This window comes from Notamacropus eugenii, chromosome 5 (genome assembly GCF_028372415.1).
Source record: "Notamacropus eugenii isolate mMacEug1 chromosome 5, mMacEug1.pri_v2, whole genome shotgun sequence".
NCBI classification, from domain to species: domain Eukaryota; kingdom Metazoa; phylum Chordata; class Mammalia; order Diprotodontia; family Macropodidae; genus Notamacropus; species Notamacropus eugenii.
This window is the reverse complement of record NC_092876.1, coordinates 136,760,580-136,780,174: the sequence shown is the minus strand read 5'-3', so window position 1 is coordinate 136,780,174 and position 19,595 is coordinate 136,760,580.

Genomic DNA, 19,595 nt, shown 5'->3' with positions numbered 1-19,595 from the left:
TACTAATTGTGTGGACACCTGGTAAGTCATTTAACTTCTGTTTGACTCAGTTTTCTCAGTGGTAAAGGTATCAAAATGGCACCTACCTCCCAGGGCTGATGTTAAGGACCAAATGAGATAACATTCAAGACAGTAGTCACTTAACGCTACCTTCCCCCTCCTTCTTCCTTCCCTTGTCTCAAGAAGCTTACAGTCTTAACAAGAGATTAAACTCAAACACAAGAAGATATGAGTACAATTTAAGAAAATAAATAGAAAGTCTTTAAATATATGATAAAGTCAATATGAAAGGGAATAAGAGAAGAGAAACGTTAATTAGTTAATGTAGATTAGAGCTGTGAAAAGTAAAGAGGTTTGGTGAAAGAAGCAGGAGAATGCATTCTAGGTGAGGGTGGGGGCATTTTTGGGGATCTAGTAAAGAGATCAATCTATCTTGATCCCTTGGAGGTGGCTGAGTAGAATCTTTCATGTTTGTACCCTTCTCCTAGTTAACACATGACTAGGGAAAAGCAGTGTGGTATAGTGGAAAGAGTTCTAGACTTCAGGTCAGAAGATCTGAGTTTAAATTCTGTCTCAGACACTAACTGTGTAATCCCAGATAAGTCACTTTACACCTCTCAGCCTCAGTTACCTCATCTGTAAAATGGGGATAATATAGCACCCACTTTACACTTTTGTTGTAAGGATCAAATGAGATAATACAAAAAGAAACATTTTACAAACATTAAAGTGCTATAGAAATATTATTTATAATTATTATTCTTTGCTGTTGTATTTGGCCCTCTGACCCCATTTGAGATTTTCTTGGTAAATACTGAAGAGGTTTGTCATTTCCTCCAACTCATTTTACAGATGAGGAAACTGAGGCAGATAGGGTTAAGTGACTCACCCAAGGTCACACTACTAGTAAGCATCTGAGGCCAGATTTGAACTCAGGAAGGTGAGTCTTCTTGACTTGAGAATTAGCAGTCTATCCACTGTGCCACCCAATTAGTATTCTGCCTTGGTCATATTTGGTTGAGGTAGCCTTTTCATTGGTCAGAACTTCACTTTTAAAGCTGTGACCCAATTTGAATTTCAAAGTGCTACTGATGTGTGTGTAGCATGGATGTTCACCTTCTCTTACCCCCAGGCTCTTTCTATGTTGACACACCTACTCCCTACACCTGTACCCACAATGGCAAATTGGGATTCCCCAAAAGGAGTAGCTACTATCACCATTCTCAGAGTTATAGGGATAATTCTTGTGGGTAACTATAATCTTACTCCTATATCTCTGAGCCCCTACTAGTATATTTTCAGTCATCAAATCAACCAGCTAACAGTTAACTTTAAAAAAATTTCCCCAAATTATATATCATACCTAGAAGAAGCCTGAGGTTCACTCACCTACCAGTGCACATTATGGCCATGGAGGAGAGTAGGCCCTAACTTAAAGTATCATGGTGGTAAGGCACACATGTGGGGAACACATGGCCAGGGCAATTCATCTGGAACTTTGCAATTCATGTCCTTTTTCTTGCTCAGGAGCTATTCTTACAAAATTCACTGATGGGTGTGGCATCTACATTGGATGATGTACAATTGCTTCAGCTGTGTCTGACTCTCCATGACTCCATCTGGGGTTTTCTTGACAGAGATACTGGAAAGGTGTGCCATTTCTTTCTCAAGTTCATTTTACAGGAAACTGAGGCAAACAGGGTTAAGTAATTTCCCCAGGGTCATGCAGCTAGTAAGTGTCTAAGTTAAAATTCAGACTCAGGAAGATGAGTCTTCCTGACTCTAGGCTTGACATTTTATCTACTTCACCACCTAACTGCTCATGTTGGATGATGTCTCTGCTGCTAAGATGCCCCTACCCCATGGCTGGAATGCCCAGGTCCTCATAGCATAATGCATCGCAGTGGGACAAGTCAATCTGCTGAATTCCCTCATCAGGACTGCTCCACTGATCATAAGCAACTAGCCTGGGTTGTTACTGCTCTCAGCTGGGCTTGCTCCTTAATATCCACTGTAGTCTTCATCATTTCCCTCTTCAATCTCAGCTGATGTCCTCAGAGGGAGGATAATATTCTTTCATAAAGGGAAGGGGCCATTAGTTTAGGATTGACCAAAGTATCTTTAGTTTTTCTCTCTTAGCTGGCCTCTGAAGTTCCTCTCTGTTTTCCCTGCAGCACAAGGCCCTGCAAAGAAGCATATCCTCTCCTTTTCTTTTCCACCTTCTATGCTGCAAGTGGCAGCACAGAGAAGCATAGCCTTTCTTGCATTAACTTTGAGAATTTTTCTTTGAACAACATTTGGGTCTCTCTGGGTGGATTTTCATAGTGAGAAATCTCAGTCTGGTGTGTGATGAGTAGCCAAATCCCAATCAACAGCTAAACCACAACCAGGCAGTATACATATGTCCAAGAGTCACAAAACAGTTCTAGGGTTTAGGTTTACCCAGTGAGTAACTTCAAAGTTCTGTAGTTGGTCATATTTAAATGACTATCTTGGAAAAAAGGCACTGAGATTGGTCTAGATAAGAGCATTCCCTGTGAAAGGTTTTCTTAGTGTTTTTCATAAACAAGTCCCACATTAGTCTTTATCTTTTCCCCTTCTAAAAAGTAAAATTACCAAAGTCTGAAAGGGGCCAACCTTACACATTAATTTCTATTTGAAAAGGTTAAGTGAGGTTAAGTGATAGACCAAGCTCTTGCATTTGTTACTTTACTGTATATTGAAACTCTAAGTGCAAAACCCACTTTGGGTGTCTAATTTCTTAAGGAAAAGAAACATTTGTATTAAATATAGATTATTTTAATCCTTTTTGCTTACATGTTAAGAGTTAGTATTTTTCTTAGAAGCAAAGCGTCTTGCAACATCATGGTTTGAGTGCTAAAATAAGAGCAATTTTTAGCTCCCTCTTCCTACCCCAACCTCCCCCATTCCCAAATTTAAGATAATAAATGATCGTTTCTTTCGAGGTCAATTATCAGGATAATTATTAATACCTAAATTGATAGCTTACTGTGAGATAACAGTTACTTCCTGAACATGTCAGCCTGATGCTAATAATTAGAACTTGCCTATTAGAGGTTTCTCCCAGATAGGGGCTATGTACAGCTGAGGCCACTGAGGGCCTTAAGTGTACGCCAAGACCAAGATGTCCAAAGAGTCATCTGTCAGTTCAGAAAAGACTACGAGCTCAGCCACATGTTCTGGCCAACTAGTACTCCTAAATTGTTAAGAATGATGAAAAAAAGTTAGGGTTGTTGGCAAGAGTGGTTTGAAGTATAGCATTTTTATCTATGCAAGTTAAGAACAATTCACTCTTTAGTTTTATTGCTGCCAGTGACTTGTCCTGCAATACTTGCTTGGATGCCATTTTTTTAAATTTTATTTAATTTTATTTTTTTATTAGCATGTCAAAAACTGATGGAGGACCAGGTACTCCTTAAACCTAGAGGGGAAATGCTCCTCAACTGGAACCACCTGAGACAGTCTGGCAGCTTTTATGTATTAACTATCCCTCTGAGATTAAGCCAACGATAACATATCATTCAGTAAGACCTGCTATAAAACATACATTGTTCTTTGAATTTTGTTTTTTACCTTTTAATAATAGCTCAGTTAAAGTTTTTATGACCAATTTAGAAAGCATTTATAGACAAATGTTGGGTAACGGGTGGGAAAGTCTAATAACCTCCCCAGTTCTTGGAATTAGTTCCACAATTGTAGGAAAAGTCCATACTGGAGTATGGACTCCATACTCTGGGTGTCAAATTTAGGGAGAACATTGGTTAGCTGGAGAATATTTGGAGGAGGGTCATGAGGTCAGTGAATGGTCTCCAGATAATAGTATTATGTGAATCGGTTCAAATTCAGCTTGAAAAAGAGAAGGCTCAATGGGAACATAAAGAGGCTTTTTCAAGTATTTGAAAAGCTGTCATGTGGAAGGGGGGTTCAATTTGCTTTGTTTGGTTAAGTCTGTTACAATTAAAATCATCCCAACAATGGGCTTCTTCAGGAGATAGTAGGAAGACCCATAGTGCAACATATTCCATGAGACCACTTTTGTTGACCAAAGGATTGATCTTATTATGCAAGTCTAGGTGACCATTTTTGAAGGTGAGTTGTAGATAGTGTCCTTGTTCATATATGAGCTGGAGTATTTGGCCACTGAGATCATTCTGTATACTGAGATTCTAGGTTAAATTCTGATGAATGGCCTGTCTTTCTCAGAATTCGAGGAGTCACCTAATCCTGGTGTTAAATTTGCTAGTTCTCTAAAAGGCTGGATTTCCCAGAGCAGTCTAGATATAAATGCAAGGGGTCAAGAATTCCCAGGGCCATTGTTTTCAGTCTTTGGGAAAATTACCATGTCATCCAGTATCTCAGTCTCCCTCCACACAAGGGAATGAAATCTTCTATGTTCACTCCACTACTGGACATCACTAGATTTCATCTGCCAGGGCTTCTCAAGACATCTACATAGCCTTTGGAACGTTACAGGGGAAAATGTAGCAGAATTCCACTTTACCATAACTGTGTTGTTACTGTTGGGTATTAACTGCTACGTGGAAGTGATAGGTTGCCAAGATGCTAGTTTTCTGTGTGAGTTATCACTTTTATAAAGAAGCATACCAGAAGAAGACATGGGCAGTAAGTTCATTTTAATGGAACAATCTCTTTTGGCTCCTCCACCTAATTAGGCATTGCCTTATATATTAGCCAAAGTTTTCCATTCTTAATTAACCCTGAATGGGTTTCAGAGTGGTGAACTGTCTCTTACTTGCTTTTCCAAAAGGCTGTCAGGAGAATGGGCCCCCACATTCATAGCCCATCACTTATAAAGTACACAGGGTCACATTTCTGACCCTGTGTCATCCTCTCTCGTCCTCAGAGCCTCTGTCACAGAGAGACTGAAGGAATGCCAGGAGAAGCAAAAAACATCAATTCTCAGGGATATTTTCTGGTTTTTGTGACTATACCTCAGAGAATGAATTGCCCAGCACTGCAGAAAGTAAAACCACCCAAATGTCACCCATCATGCAAAACAGACTCTTACAATGAGATTAGGTTGAACCACAGCCAATCAAAGTTGGAGTCTCAATTGCTCTATGACTTCATTTAAAGGGCCAGGGCCAGCATGGGAAAAATCAATACTGCATTTTCTTCATCATCAGTTCTGCTTTTTGCTAAATGGAAATGCTTTCATTCTCTCTCCTGTCCCTCTCTCCTCCCCATCACCCTTGTAGATATTGATTCTCTCCACCCCACTCCTCTCACCCCCTCCACCATATCTGCAGAACTCAAGTGAACAGCTCTATTTTAGGAGAGCAGGGGAAGTTTGGCCTCTTACTTATTAAATACCTAATGGCATTGCTGAGGATGTCAGTGGAGTCCATGGAAGAAGATTTGTTAGTACAGTTGTATTCGCTCAGCAGGCTGTAGCAGAGGGGACGAGCACATGCCTGGTGCTACAAAACTATTGGCTGCCCTCGTTCTTGGAGACACTGAGTCGATCATGTACTTGGTAAAAGCAGCTCGGCATGACCACCAAGGTCATATCCCAGCTGAAATGTGTGGGATCCCTGTTAGAACACTGGGAGCTACAGAGTGGAATCCAATTGGCGGCAGAGCTGTCCTGGACCCCTTTCAAGGTTTCTGAGAAACTGAGGTCCTTGTTTCAAGACAATCTCACCTGGAAAGTGATCCTGCAGCTAAGACCCCTGACAGTGGCATTAGGAGGAAACTCCCATATTCAGAGGTTCCAAGGAAGCTCAAATTGGGCACCTTATGCACTTTGAAGGATTTTGGAAAGAGAAAAAGAAGAAAAAATTGTGCAAAAAGGGAGAAAAAAGTTCTTTGGTCTAGAAACTCATTTCCTGAGGAGCAGGAGCACATCACATGCTCCCTGGGACTTGCAGAGCTCCAGGAAGCTCGTCCAGTCACTTAATAAGTCATTGAGGACGTGTGGTTTAATTAACTTGCCCAAAATTCCTCCTTTCCCTTTCTCACTTTTGCTATTAATATTTTTCGATATCTGATAATGCAGTGTAGTTAATTCTTTCTGGCTTTATAATGAACACTGCCATAATGAAAAAGGTTAGCAGTGCTTCAGGCAGCTTTTAATTATCCAGCCGAGCAGGTAAAAGCACTTTATTCTTCTCTTTTTTCCCCTTACTTAGCAATTAATGGAGGAGCTCGGTGGCACTTACTGTACCTTTTTTTGTTTTCTAATGGATGATGCTTTGCTGATTGGGGAGGCATTACTGTCCCCCTGATACTTGTGAGCTGGGCCGCCTCAGCTCTGGTCTGGAGCTTGTGGGAAAGAGGCAACAGCAAGGCATGCTTTTGCTGGCAAAAGACTTAATCTTATTAAACTGTGTGCATCACCAACAGTGGTTACCACCTCCCTACCATCTCTCTGTCCTTCACATTGGCTTCTTGGGAGGAGAAACTCAAGGAGTAGTGGCCAGAGTCTAGGAGACCCAGATGCAGAGGCTCTTCCACTTTACTGTTTGTGTGACTTGAGAAACACAATAAAGTGGAATCACCTCTCCTGACTCAGTTTCCACATCTCTGTAAAATGAAGGTGGAGGAGTAGAGATTTCTTAAATCTTTTCTACTTTTAATATCCTACACAGACACCTGGCTCACTCTAATTGGCTATGTTAGTTTGGTCAGATCACCTCATCTCTCTGGGTCTCAGTTTCCTGGTTTGTAAAATGAAAAGGGGAAAGACTCCTATTTTGGACTTTCTTTCCTCTCCAGGCTGTATTCTGACTTTCTCTTTCATGCTGCAGAAATCTCTTCATCCTGGAAGCTCATACTAACCCTGAAATCCACATACTCCTAGCATCTTCTACCATGTAGATCTCCCTTTAATTAATCTCTTTCTAATCTAATTGCTCTTGGAACCTCCATTTGAGGAGGGTGCCCAGGAGAACCACGTCTCCTTTTCATCCAGCACTCCAGGTTCTTTACCATTGCCCCCATTCCACCCCCTCTCCCTGGTCAGTTCCCTTTTACCTGTGTCATCTCCCATTAGAAAATAAACTCCTTGAGGCCAGGCACTGTCTTTCTTTCTATTTCTATTTTCAGTACTTAACACAGAGCCCAGCACTCACTAAATACTTAATAAATCTTTGTTGACTGATTGACTAGATGCTCTCTCACGACCTTTCTAGGTATATTAGTCTACTGTTCTATGAGAGTAACCAAGAATTATTCATATAGTCCTGGAAACATTTCCCTGTTAGCTCAATTAAAATGTACTATTTTGCTTTCAGAAATTTGAAAGCACTCTTCCATGTTTTGTTCCATTTGCCTATGTGGTATTCAGAGAAAAACTGGAAGAAAACAGTATTATTTCCCTTGTTTCATAGATGGGGATATTGAGGCCCAGAAACATTAACTTCCTACAATGACAGGTACAGAAAAGGTGACAAGAATTTATTAGAGTATTGATATAGTACATTTGTATAATTCTAAAAGTACTTCTCTCTTTTGAAGCTTACAATAACCTCAAATTAATTATCTTTACATTATTATCCCCATTTTATAGTTGGTATAACTAAAACTCCAAGAAGCTCATTGACTTGCCTAAGGTGCCAAAGCAAACTAATGGCATAAGCATTCCTAGAATTCTGGCTTCTTAACTAACAAACCTACAATCTCCCCCTAGGCTTGACTGGCCACTGATTTATTCTACCCATGTCCTGTGGCCAGGTGATCAATATCTGGCCAAGAACACAGTAAGTATTTAGTAAAGTTTGGAGAGGCAGCTCAATGGATAGAGCTCTGGGCCTGGAGTCAGGAACATCTGAGTTCAAATTTGGCCTCAGACAATCACTAGCTTTGTGACTATGGACAAGTCACTTAACCTCTGTTTGCCTTCATCCACTGGAGAAAGAAACCACTCCAGTATCTTTGCCAAAAAAAACTCAAATGGAATCACGGGGAGTTAGACATAATGGAACAACAACAAAGTTTTGAAGACTGACAAATTGACTCTTAGATGAAAAGAGGGTTCAGAACGCTATCCACCACCAGAGAAAGAACTCCGGAGTTTGAATACAGATGGAAGCACTTCATTTTTACTTTGTTCTTTGTTTTCCACTTTTCCTTTCTCGTGGCTCTTCCCTTTTGTTCTGATTCTTCTTTCACAACATGACTAGGATGGAAACATATTTAACATGATTGCACATGTACAACCTATATCGGATTGATTGCAATCTTGGGGAGGGGGGAAGAAAGTGGGAAGAAAAATCTTTAAAAAGATCTTTTAAAAAATGAATGCTGAAAACTAAAAAAGAAAAGAAAAGAAAAGAAAAGAGGGTTCAGGTTATTTATACAGAAGAGTTTTGCAGGACATTGCTGCCTCCTCTTTGTTTGTTATAGAGGACGAGCTGAGGACTGAACCAGACAGAACAATTTATCTAACAACCAACCTACAATAAAGCCTGTCTCGGGGCCTATAGGGGTAACTTTTCCAGTACAATTGGTAGGATCAGCATACTCTGCTCATGAAGTGTCAGGGCTAAAGAATTCTTCTTTCAGTGGCCAGTCTACCAATGATGAGCCACTTTATACTGAGTAGAGTTGATCCTTGGAAAATGGATGTAGTCTGTTGTTGGGACCATCTTTGAAACTTTTTCAATTTGATGTAACTTACCAGAGTATATGCATCACTGACTTCTCTCAAAAACTGAGTGTCACCTCCACATTCAAGTTGGATGTTTTGTGAATTGAATCTAGAATTAAGTAGGAGAAAGAGAGAGGTCTAGATTGCTTTTGGGAAATTATATGGGAATATGAATGACCACAGGTTTCTCTATGAAATAAAGACATTTTTAAAAAATTGCTATCTTCTGTTTTTTTGCATTTTATTTCTGAATATAATCCTCTCCATTTTCCCTGTTCAGAGAACCATCTGTTGTAACAATGAATCAAAAAGAGGAAAAAACCATTTCAACAAAACTAACAATATATCAACTTAGTTTAGCACATACTCAGTGTCTCGTTCCTGTAGTCCCTCGTCTCTTAAGAAAAAAAGAAGGAAAGTGAATTTTCTCTTCTCATCTTCTGGTTAAGCTTGAGTATTACAATTATAGTGTTAAGTTTCAAATTTGATTTGTTCATTTCATTTCATTCCCATTGTTGTAGTCGTAGTGTTTTCCTGGTTCTGCTAATTTTACTTTGCACCAGTTCATATAAGTCTTCCTATGCTTCTCTGTATTCTTCATACTTGTTTATTATGACTCAGGTATATCTTATGGTTTCATGTTCCACAATTTGTTTAGGCATTTCCTCACCAATAGGCCCATATTTTGTCAATTCCAACATTCTTCCAGTGATATTATATGCCTGTGAATCATGGAAAAGCACAGCGTCTATAAACAATTAAAGTCTGAGTCACCCAAAGGGCAATGGGGATACACATGGTAGGTGGAAAAATGAGGCAGCATATTGCCCATGAAGACATGTATAAAAAAAATACAAGGGCAGAAGAGGACATACACAGAGAGCAGTTTTGCTACTATTTTGTTCAATTTCATATGTGTGTGATATAGATTTCTTTAAAAATCAAATTACATATATTCTAATAGAGCTGTCTTTAGTTTTCTTCGTATATGTTTTTGTTGATTTTTAAGTTTATAAGAGAAAGAAATTTTAGAAAACAATGTTAAAGATATCATAAAAGAGATATATGACAAGAAAGGGATATGAGCTAGTCATGTAGGAAAGGTGAAGCATAACAGATGGACAAACCATGTACTTCACTGGTAATGTCAAAATATAGGGGGAGGGGTGCCAGCATGTTTGATCATTCCCTGGGGGAATATTAATGGAAGGGACAAGAGCCCCACTGTATCAGAAAGCAAGGATAAGTATCTAACTGCACTGGTGGAGGAAGACTCCATGTAGCTGGGACCAGGGATCCATTCAAGTTTTGAGGTGTGTCCACGTGATGCATTACCACCAATCCATCTTAAAACATAGAGCTGGGGGTCAGGAGAGTTGGAGTCCAATTCTGGCTCTTCTGCATAATACTTTGTGTGACCTTTAGCAAATCAATTAATCTCTCTGGGACTGTGTGAAATAAGGACAGCATATTCCTTATTTACCTCACAGGCTTATTGTGAAGACATTATATTACATCATATATGAAAAAGAAATCTGTAAAGTTAAAATATAATATATGAACCTTCTAGGCCATCTCTTTTCTGCTGATGATCCAGCTTCTGTTCTGTCTTGTGAGCCTAAACTCCAGTGTTAATGAGCAAAGCACTAATAGGGAAGGATGTATTCTAACTCTGAATTTCTGGGAATGTCTATAGGCCGGGTAGAATATATGTATATGTAAATCTATGTAGACAGTTCTCACTTTATGTAAATTTGCATTACACAAATTACAATTTACATAAAGAATTCTGAAAGAAATCTGCATTCCAAAAAAGTACCCATATTAACCTTACTGTGCAGTACCATTCTCTCTCTCTCTTTCTCCCTCTCTCTCTCCCTTCCTTCCCCTCAGGTCCTCAGGTAGGGGTTTTGTGTGTCCCACCTCCCAACCAAAAAAAAAAAAAAGTTTCCAAATGCAAGCAGAAAAACAGGCCTGGGAGAGACCATTAATTCTGGATGGGAGCTTGACTCTGAAATAAACCTTTGTCCTTCTCTGCCCACCCTCCCTTGTGTCCAATCTCTACTTGTTTGTCTTCCATCAATATTTGGGTCCCCAGTCTGTGTCTGCTCCCCCAATCCCTTGTCTGCCTTCTACTCTGTGTTCTTCTTGGTTCCTGCCAGGGCTCTACATGGCTGGCCATGGCCTTATGTGACCTTCCTCCTGCTTTTGCTTCTGTGTTCCCAGTCTCCATGTATTCTTGAAATGTGTGCTGGCCTCTCCTTCCACTGTGCTTGGCCATCTTCCTGTCTCCCTCCCTCTCTTCCCTATGTCAGGGCAAATTTGAATTATGTAAAAATCACTTTACCAGAGTCTGCAGAATGGTTCCTAAAGTGAGAGTTGTCTATATGTACATATCACTCATATTCACAAATGTGGTATGTTCATGTGCATGTATAGGTATGTATGTGAACACACTTACACATATTTTCTGAATATATGACATATATGTTTACATGTGTACAACTATGTGAACATAAGCTTCTCTTTTGAACTACCCAAACAAATGGAGAAAACATGATTAGTTCTAGCAACAGGTTGCAAAGATGATATGGAATCAAGATGTTAGTGGTGATGAAAGACTTTACCTTTCCAGAATCCACTAAAAAGTTGAACAGCTGAGAAATTCTTGACTTGCTTTGATGAATTTTTTTCAGAAGCTGGATGAAGCCATGATGGGAACTCCTATTTTATTTTACTTTTTAAAAATATTTATTTATATTTTATTTTCCCCCAATTATTTGTAAAAGCAATTTTTCACTTTTTAAAAATTTGTAATTCTAATTCTCTCCTCCACTTACCCCCATTGAGAAGGAAGGCAATTTGATGTAGGTTATATATGTGTCGTCATGCAAAACCTATTTCCATATTAGGCATGTTGTGAAAGAAAACACAGACCCAAAAACAAAAATCCAAAACCCATAAATAAATAAATAAATACATAGAAAAGTATGCTTTGATCTGCATTCAGCATTCAATTCTTTGGATATGGATAACATTTTTCATCATAAGTCCTTCAGAATTATCATCTTGGATTGTTTTTTATTGCTGAGAATAGCTGTCATTTGCAGTTGATCATCATACAATATTGTACTTACTGTATACAATGTTCTCCTGGTTCTGCCCACTTTACTTTGCATCAGTTCATGTAAGTGTTTCCAGGCTTTTCTGAAATCTGCCTCCTCATCCTTTCTTAGAGTACAACAGTATTTCATCACAATCATATACCATAACTTGTTCAGCCATTCTCCAACGGATGGGCATCCTCTCAATTTCTAATTTTTGCCACCACAAAAAGAGCTGCTATAAATACTTTGTACATATTGTACACATATGTCCTTTCCCTTTTTGCTTTTTAAAAAAATCTTTTTGGGATATAGACCTACTATGATATTCCTGGGTCAAAGAGTATGCAGAGTTTTATAGCCCTGAATGGTTGAATCAGTTTACAACTCCACCAACAGTGCCTGAATAGCTCATTTTGCCCACATCCCCACCAACATTGGTCATTTTCCTTTTCTATCCTATTAGCCAATCTAATAAGTATGAAGTAGTACCTTAGAAATGTTTTAATTTGCATTTCTCTAATCAAGAGTTATTTAGAACATTTTTTCATATGGCTATAGATAGCTTTGATAATTTCATCTGAAAACTTTCATATCTTTTGATCATTTGTCAATTGAGGAATGACTTGTATTCTTATAAATTTGACCCACTTCTCTATATATTTTAGAACTCAGGCCTTTACTAGAGAAACTTGCTATAAAATTTTTTACACAGTTATGATTACTGTGTATTTTCCTCCATCCTATTTCACCCTTGTTTATCCTACTGTCTCTCTCCTTTCACCTTGTCCATACTCAAAAGTATTTTGCTTCTGACCGCTGCCTCCTGCAATCAGCCCTCCCTTCTATCAGCCCTGCCCCCTTTTCTTCTCCTTTTCCCTTCCTACTTTCCTGTAGGGTAAGGTAGATTTCTAAACCCAACTGAGTGTGCATGTTATTCTCTCTTTGAGCCAATGAGAGTCAGGTTCAAATGCTCCACCTGCCCACTCATTTTCCCCTCCACTGTAATAGCTCTTTCACACCTCTTTTATGTGAAAATTCATTTTGAGGCATTATTTAAAGTTGTTTCGAAGGGACTTTGGGAGAGTTCAGGCAAGTCCCTGGTTTTTGTCTGCCATCTTGGCTTTGCCTCACACAATTCCACCCCCCCTCCCAAACTCCTATTTTAGAACAGATTCTAATAAAGAAACAAAAGTGATGGGAACCTTGGGAGGAAGTAGCTATGACATCTCCAAGTTTATAATAATTAAAGCTGTACAATCCAGGCATAGTCTGACATATGCCAGAGACTGTGGGAGAATGGATTTTAAAGAGAATACAGAAAGGAGGGGCAGGCTTCTATGAACTAGGTTACTACAGAGGAAGTTGGTTTAAGGAGGATGCTCTTAAGAATACAACTCTGATTCATACAAATGATTATGATGAGGAAAAAAGAGGGAGCTGTCTGAGGAGACTGATGAGAATGGACAAGGAACACATCAACCCACTCAGATTTTTAAAAGTCACCTAGAGAAGATGGAAGCAAAGGCAGACAACTGATGTAGAATACAAAACAGTGGAATGGAACTACGAGAATAATACTGAGAATACTAAAGTCCAGAATGTGTCCAGGTTTACAATAAACGCTAAAAATGACAAAAGGACTTTTTAAAGACTGTTGCTTGGGGTGACTGGGATAGTGGTAATGGCCCACAGTGTGGAGAGAGGTTATAAAATGTTGTATGTGATGAATAGCAAGTGGGTCAATTGTGTTGGACTAAAGTTATAAGAAGGAGAGTGATATATAATTAGGCTGGAAAGGTAGGTTGTAGACAGGTGGTAAAGGACTTTAAATGCCAAACAGAGGAGTTTATGTTTTATTCTAGAGGAAACATGAAACCACTGAAGTTTATTCAATGGAGGAATGACATACTCTGAGCTATGCTGAACAAAAATTGCTTTGACTGCTTTGTTGAAGATGAATTGGAGAAGGGAGAGGCTTGAGGCAGTTAGGCAGACTAGGAGGCCATTGTGATTAACCAATTGAGAGACCATAAGGGCCTGAAGTAGAATGACAGCTGTATGAGTGAAAGAATGGGATGGATGAACCCAAAGACTCTAGATTCTTGGATAAGAACTCACTATTTAACAAAAACTGCTGGGAAAACTGGAAAACAGTATGTCAGAAACTCGGCATAGACCAGCATCTTATACTGTATATCAAAATAAAGTCAAAATGACTGCATATTTTAAATATAAAAGCTGATACTATAAACAAACTGGGAGAGCAAGGAATAATTTACCTGCCAGATTTATGGAGAATGAAAGAATTTATGATCAAACAAGAGATAGAGAACATTATGAAATGCAAAATGGATAGTTTTGATTACATTAAATTGAAAAGTTTTTGCATAAACAAAGCCAATGCAACCAAGATTAGGAGAGAAGCAGAAAACTAGGAAAGAGATTTTATAATCAATGTCTCTGATAAAGGCCTCATTTCTAAACTATTTAGAGAATGCAAGTCATTTCCCAATTGATAAATGATCACAGAGTATGAACAGGCAATTTTCAGATGAAGAAATTAAAACTATGTATAGTCACATTAAAAAATGCTCTAAATCACTATTGATTAGAGAAATGAAAATCATAACAGTTCTGAGGTACCACATTACACATATCAGATTGGCTAATACAAAACAGGAAAACAATAAACGTTGGAGAAGATGTGGGAAAATTGGAATATTATTGTATTGTTGGTAGAGTTGAGAAATGATCCAACTATTCTGGAGAGTAATTTCGAAATATGCCCAAAGGGCCACAAAAATGTACATACCCTTTGACCCAGCAATACCACTTCCAGGTATGTATCCCAAAGAGATCAGACAAATGGGAAAAGGACCCGAATGTACAAAAATATTTACAGCAGCTCTTTTTGTGATGGCCAAGAGTTGGAAATTAAGGCGATGCCTATCAATTGGGGAATGACTGAACAAATTGTGGTATATGAATGTAATGGAATGCTATTGTGCTATAAGAAATGATGAGCAGGTAGACTTCAGAAAAACCTGAAAAACTTATATGAACTGATACTGGGGGAAAGAGCAGAACCAGGAGAACACGGGACACCATAACAGCCATGTTGTCTGATTACTAACTTTGATAGACTTATCTCTTCTTAGCAATTCAAGGGTCTAAGACAACTCCAAAAGACTCATGATAGAAAATGCTGTTCACATCCAAAAGAACTATGGAATGTGAATGCAGATCAAATCATATTATTGTTTTCTTTCTCTTTTCTTTCTTTTTTCTCATAGTTTCTCCCATTGGTTCTAATTCTTCTTTACAACAGGACTAATGTGAAAATAAGTTTAATATGAATGGACATATAGAGCCTACATAAAATTACATGCTGTCTTGGAGAGAGGAAGGGGAGAGATGGGGAGAAAATTTGGAACTTAAAATCTTATGGAAGTGAATGCTGAAAACTAAAAAGAAATAAATAATTAAAAAAAGAATGGGATGGGTGTTAGACACATCATGGAGTGAACATCAGTAAGACTAGTGTCCTGGGTGAGGAGATGAGAAGATCTGTAGAATTTGGAAACATGGTCATACTGTCAACAGATTAGGGAAATTCAGAAGAGGAATGAGTTTATGGAAAAGCTAATGAGTTCTATTTATTTATTTTGAGGGGCCATACTAGGCAATTAGGGTTAAATGACTTGCCCAAGGTCACACAGTTAGTAAGTGTCAAGTGTCTGAGGTAAGATTTAAACTCTGGTCCTCCTGATTCCAGGGCTGGTGCTCTGTTTACTGTACCACCTAGCTGCCTATCCTCCACCACAATGAGTTCCATTTTAGACATATATGGATTAACATGCTTAGAAGACATTCACTTCAATATGACTACTAGGACATTGGTGATGTGAGACTGGAGCCAGGGTTGTAATTAGGGTTAGAAATGGAGATGATACAGTGGATAGAGTATTAGATTGGGAGTCAAGAAGACCTGAGTTTTAATTCTACCTCAGGTGCTTAGCAGTTGTATGATTTTGGAATGTCACTTACCCTCTTTGTCTCAGTTTCTTTGTCTGCAAAATGGGGATAATAATAGCACCTACATTACAGGGTTGTTGTGAAGATACAATGAGATATTATATGTATGGCCTTTGCAAACCTTAAAATACTATGTGAATGTTAGTTATTATGATGACCTGGGAGTTATCTTCATAGAGATAAAAATTGGGCCCATGAAAAGTGATAATACGACCAGGAGAAAATGGGGAGAGAAAAGAGAAATAGAATCCAGGACAGAGTCTTATGGTAGAGCTTTGGCCAGGGGACAATTTAGGGATAATGATCTCACCAAAAAGACTGAAGATGTGTAGATGGATAGGTAGGAGGAGACTCAAGAAAGAGGAACAGAGAGAGATCCAGGAAGAGAGGTTGTTAAACCGTATCGAATACTGCAGAGGTCAAGAAGGATGAGGACCGGGAAAAGGCTATCAAATGTGACAATTAAAAAAATCATCAGTAGTAATTTAGGAGAGAGCAGTTACATTTCAGCGAGGGAGTTGCAAGCCAAATTACCAACGTTGAGAGGGTAAGAGACCCGCAGCAGTCTTTAATGAGTTCAAGAACCTAGTGTCAGATGAACTCCATTTAAAGATACTGTAAGATCCTCTAGATGTGATTGCTGACCCGCTGTCAGTGAAAACTAGTGGGGAAGAGCAATGGCAAATAGGTGGCACAGTGGATAGTGCCAGGATAACCTGGGTTCAAATCCAGCCTAAAACATTTACTAGTTGTGTGACCCTGGGCAAATCACTTAACCCTGTTTTCCTCAGTTTCCTCATCTGTAAAATGAGCTGGAGAAGGAAATGGCTAACTACTCCAGTATCTTTGTCAAGAAAACTATAAATGGGGTCAGGAAGAGGCAGACATGACTGAATAACAACAGGGGAACAGCAAAGATGCTTCAGGACTAGAGATGGGAAAATGTGGCCCTGATTCTCAAAAGAAAAAAAATAGATGGATGTGTAAAACTCTAGACTATTGAACTTGCTTTTGAAACATGGTGCAGTGGATTTAGAATTAGAACAGCAGGGTCTTTGTTCTGCTACGTACTAGCTGTATGATCTTGGCTAAATCATTTAAATTCTCTGGGCTTGTTTCCTTATCTGGAAAATGAGGGGGTTGGACCAGATGATCTCTAAGGTCCCTTCTAGCTCAAGATCCTGTGAGGAGAGATGAATCATGCTAGATTAACCTAACTTCTGTTTTGTACGGGGTTGGGCAACTGTTAGCTCAGGGGAATGGTATAGACGTAGTAGACCTGGATTTCAGAAAAGCTTTTGACAAAAAATCTTTCACAATGTACTCACAGAAAAGATGGAGAAGAATGGAGCTGGGTGATTGCACAATTAGACCAGAACAAGAGTCAAATCTAGCAATAATGGGTAGCACTTTAAGGTCTGCAAAGCACTTTCCCCAAAACTATCTCATTTGAGATGCCTCAGATGTAGGTGCTCTTATTATCATTTCCATTTTATAGATGAGGAAACTGAGACAGAAAGGTTAAGTGACTTTTCCAGGATCACACAGATAGTAGGTGTCAGAGTCTGGGTTTGACCTTGGGATTCTGTTAGCTGTGCCTTCTCCTTACCTAAGATGAAATAAAAAGATAAAGTATAATAAAGTCATACTCAGATTCAACAAATCAACCTGTGCAAATACAGGGCGGAGAAAGTGTGCTTAGACACAAGTTTACGTGGAAAAGCTTAGGGACTTTGGTGTTCTGTAAGTTCAAACTGAATAATTCAGTGTGACTAGGCAGCCAAAAAAGTGGATGAAAGCCTCTCTAGGTGCCAGTGCCTCAATGGATCTGCGATTTCATCAAGATAGGTGAGGCATTGCCTACCTCCAGTACCTACCTCTACGTATCTCCACACATCTGCCACTCTTGTCCAAATAAATACATCTTTATTTATTTGATCTTTTTTATTAATTAATTAATTTGTTTTCAGTTTTCTACAATCACTTCCATATATCTTAGATTTTTCCCCCTCTCTCTCCTTCCTTCCCCCTCCCTCCCCTCTCCCTCCTTGAGACAGCATGCAATCTTATGTAAGTTCTAAACATGCATTCTTATTAAATACATTTTCACCTTAGTCATGTTGCATAGAAGAATTAAAACAAATGGGAGAAACCATGAAAACAAAACATGACACAAGAGAAAATGGCCTGCGTCATTCTGCGATCTAATCTCCCATATATCTTTCAAAGAGGATGGGATGGATATCTTTTTCTAGGTCTTTTAACTTCATGTGACCAATGCCTTCCTCATGTGGTCTATCCATCACCCTCATTTGATAATAATAATAACAACCAACATTTATATAGTGGCTACTATGTGCTAGGTACTATACTAAGTGCTTTGCAATTATTATCTTATTAGATCCTCAAAATAGGAAGTAGATGCTATTATTACCTCCATTTTACAGATGAGGAAACTGATATAAACGGAGATTAAGTGATTTGCCCATCCGTCTAGGGTCATACGTCTAGGAAGTAAGTATCCAAGACTGGATTTGAACTTGGGTCTGGATAGCATACTAAAAAGTAGAGACATCACCTTATTGACAAAGGTCTGTATAGTAAAAGCTATGGTTTTTCCAACAGCAAAGTCTGGCTGTGAGAGCTGGACTATCAGGAAAGCTGAGCACTGCAGAATCAACACTTTCAGATTGTGATGGTGGAGAAGACTTTGGAGAGTTCATTTGACAGCAAGGAGATCAAATCAGTCAATACTTAAAGAAATAAATTCAGGTCATTCCCTGGAAGGTGACATACTGAAACTGAAGCTTAAATACTTTGGCCACATAATGAGAATATGAGGCTCACCGGAAAAGACCCTAAACTTGGGAAAGATTGAAGGCAAAAGGGAAAGGGGATGACAGAGGATGAGACTAATAGATGGTGTCATGGAAGCAATGAACATGAACTTGGACAGACTTTGAGAGGTAGTAAAGGATAGAAGGGCCTAGTGTGCTATGGCCCATGAGGTCATGAAGATGTATACATGACTGAATAACTGAACAACAAATTTCCTGACTCCAGGCCTGATTATCTATCCACTGCACCATCTAGCTGCTATTTAACCAGCCCACTTCTTTTACAATCACCCATTTCCTAGATGAACACAAGTGAGGATTGATGCTATGCTGCAGCTCATCTATGCCCACCATAGGTCTCTCTGTCTCTCTTTGGGTTGCCCTAAGTTTTGACTCTTCAGAAGTAATGGTATTACATAATTGGCCACCAGAAAGCATCCTTAGCGGAGAGGCAGTGTGGAGTAAAGCATAGAAAGCTAACCTCAGAGACAAGAAGACAAATTAAGTCTCAGTCATTGGCAGTTTCCTTCCCTAGTGGTGGGAAAGAGTCAGAGGGTACAAAGAATCACCCATTTCTAAGAATTTATCTAATTTTAACTGTGAGTACTCAAAATCTAATACCCTTGGTATTGTAATTGGTCTATGGACCAATAAGTTGATGTACTATTGGGAGGGACTAAACTATATTGATTTAGAGATTTCTACTATAATTAAATTAAATGAAATTCCAGGGAAGGATGCTTCAAATTCTCCTTGAAGAAGCAAACAAAGGATGATGAAAATGATTTTACCATGTGTCCTAGATCAGTAAGGGACATCATTTCATGGGACAGTTACTGTTCAACTTCCCTTTCAGTACCTATGATGAGTATAAACAAGAATATTCCTATGAAGATATTTATCATTTAGAAACCAACATCTGTTTTAGAGGATGAAGAGGAAGAGCAATTCTAAGAAAAATTCACCATGAACCTTGAAACCAGA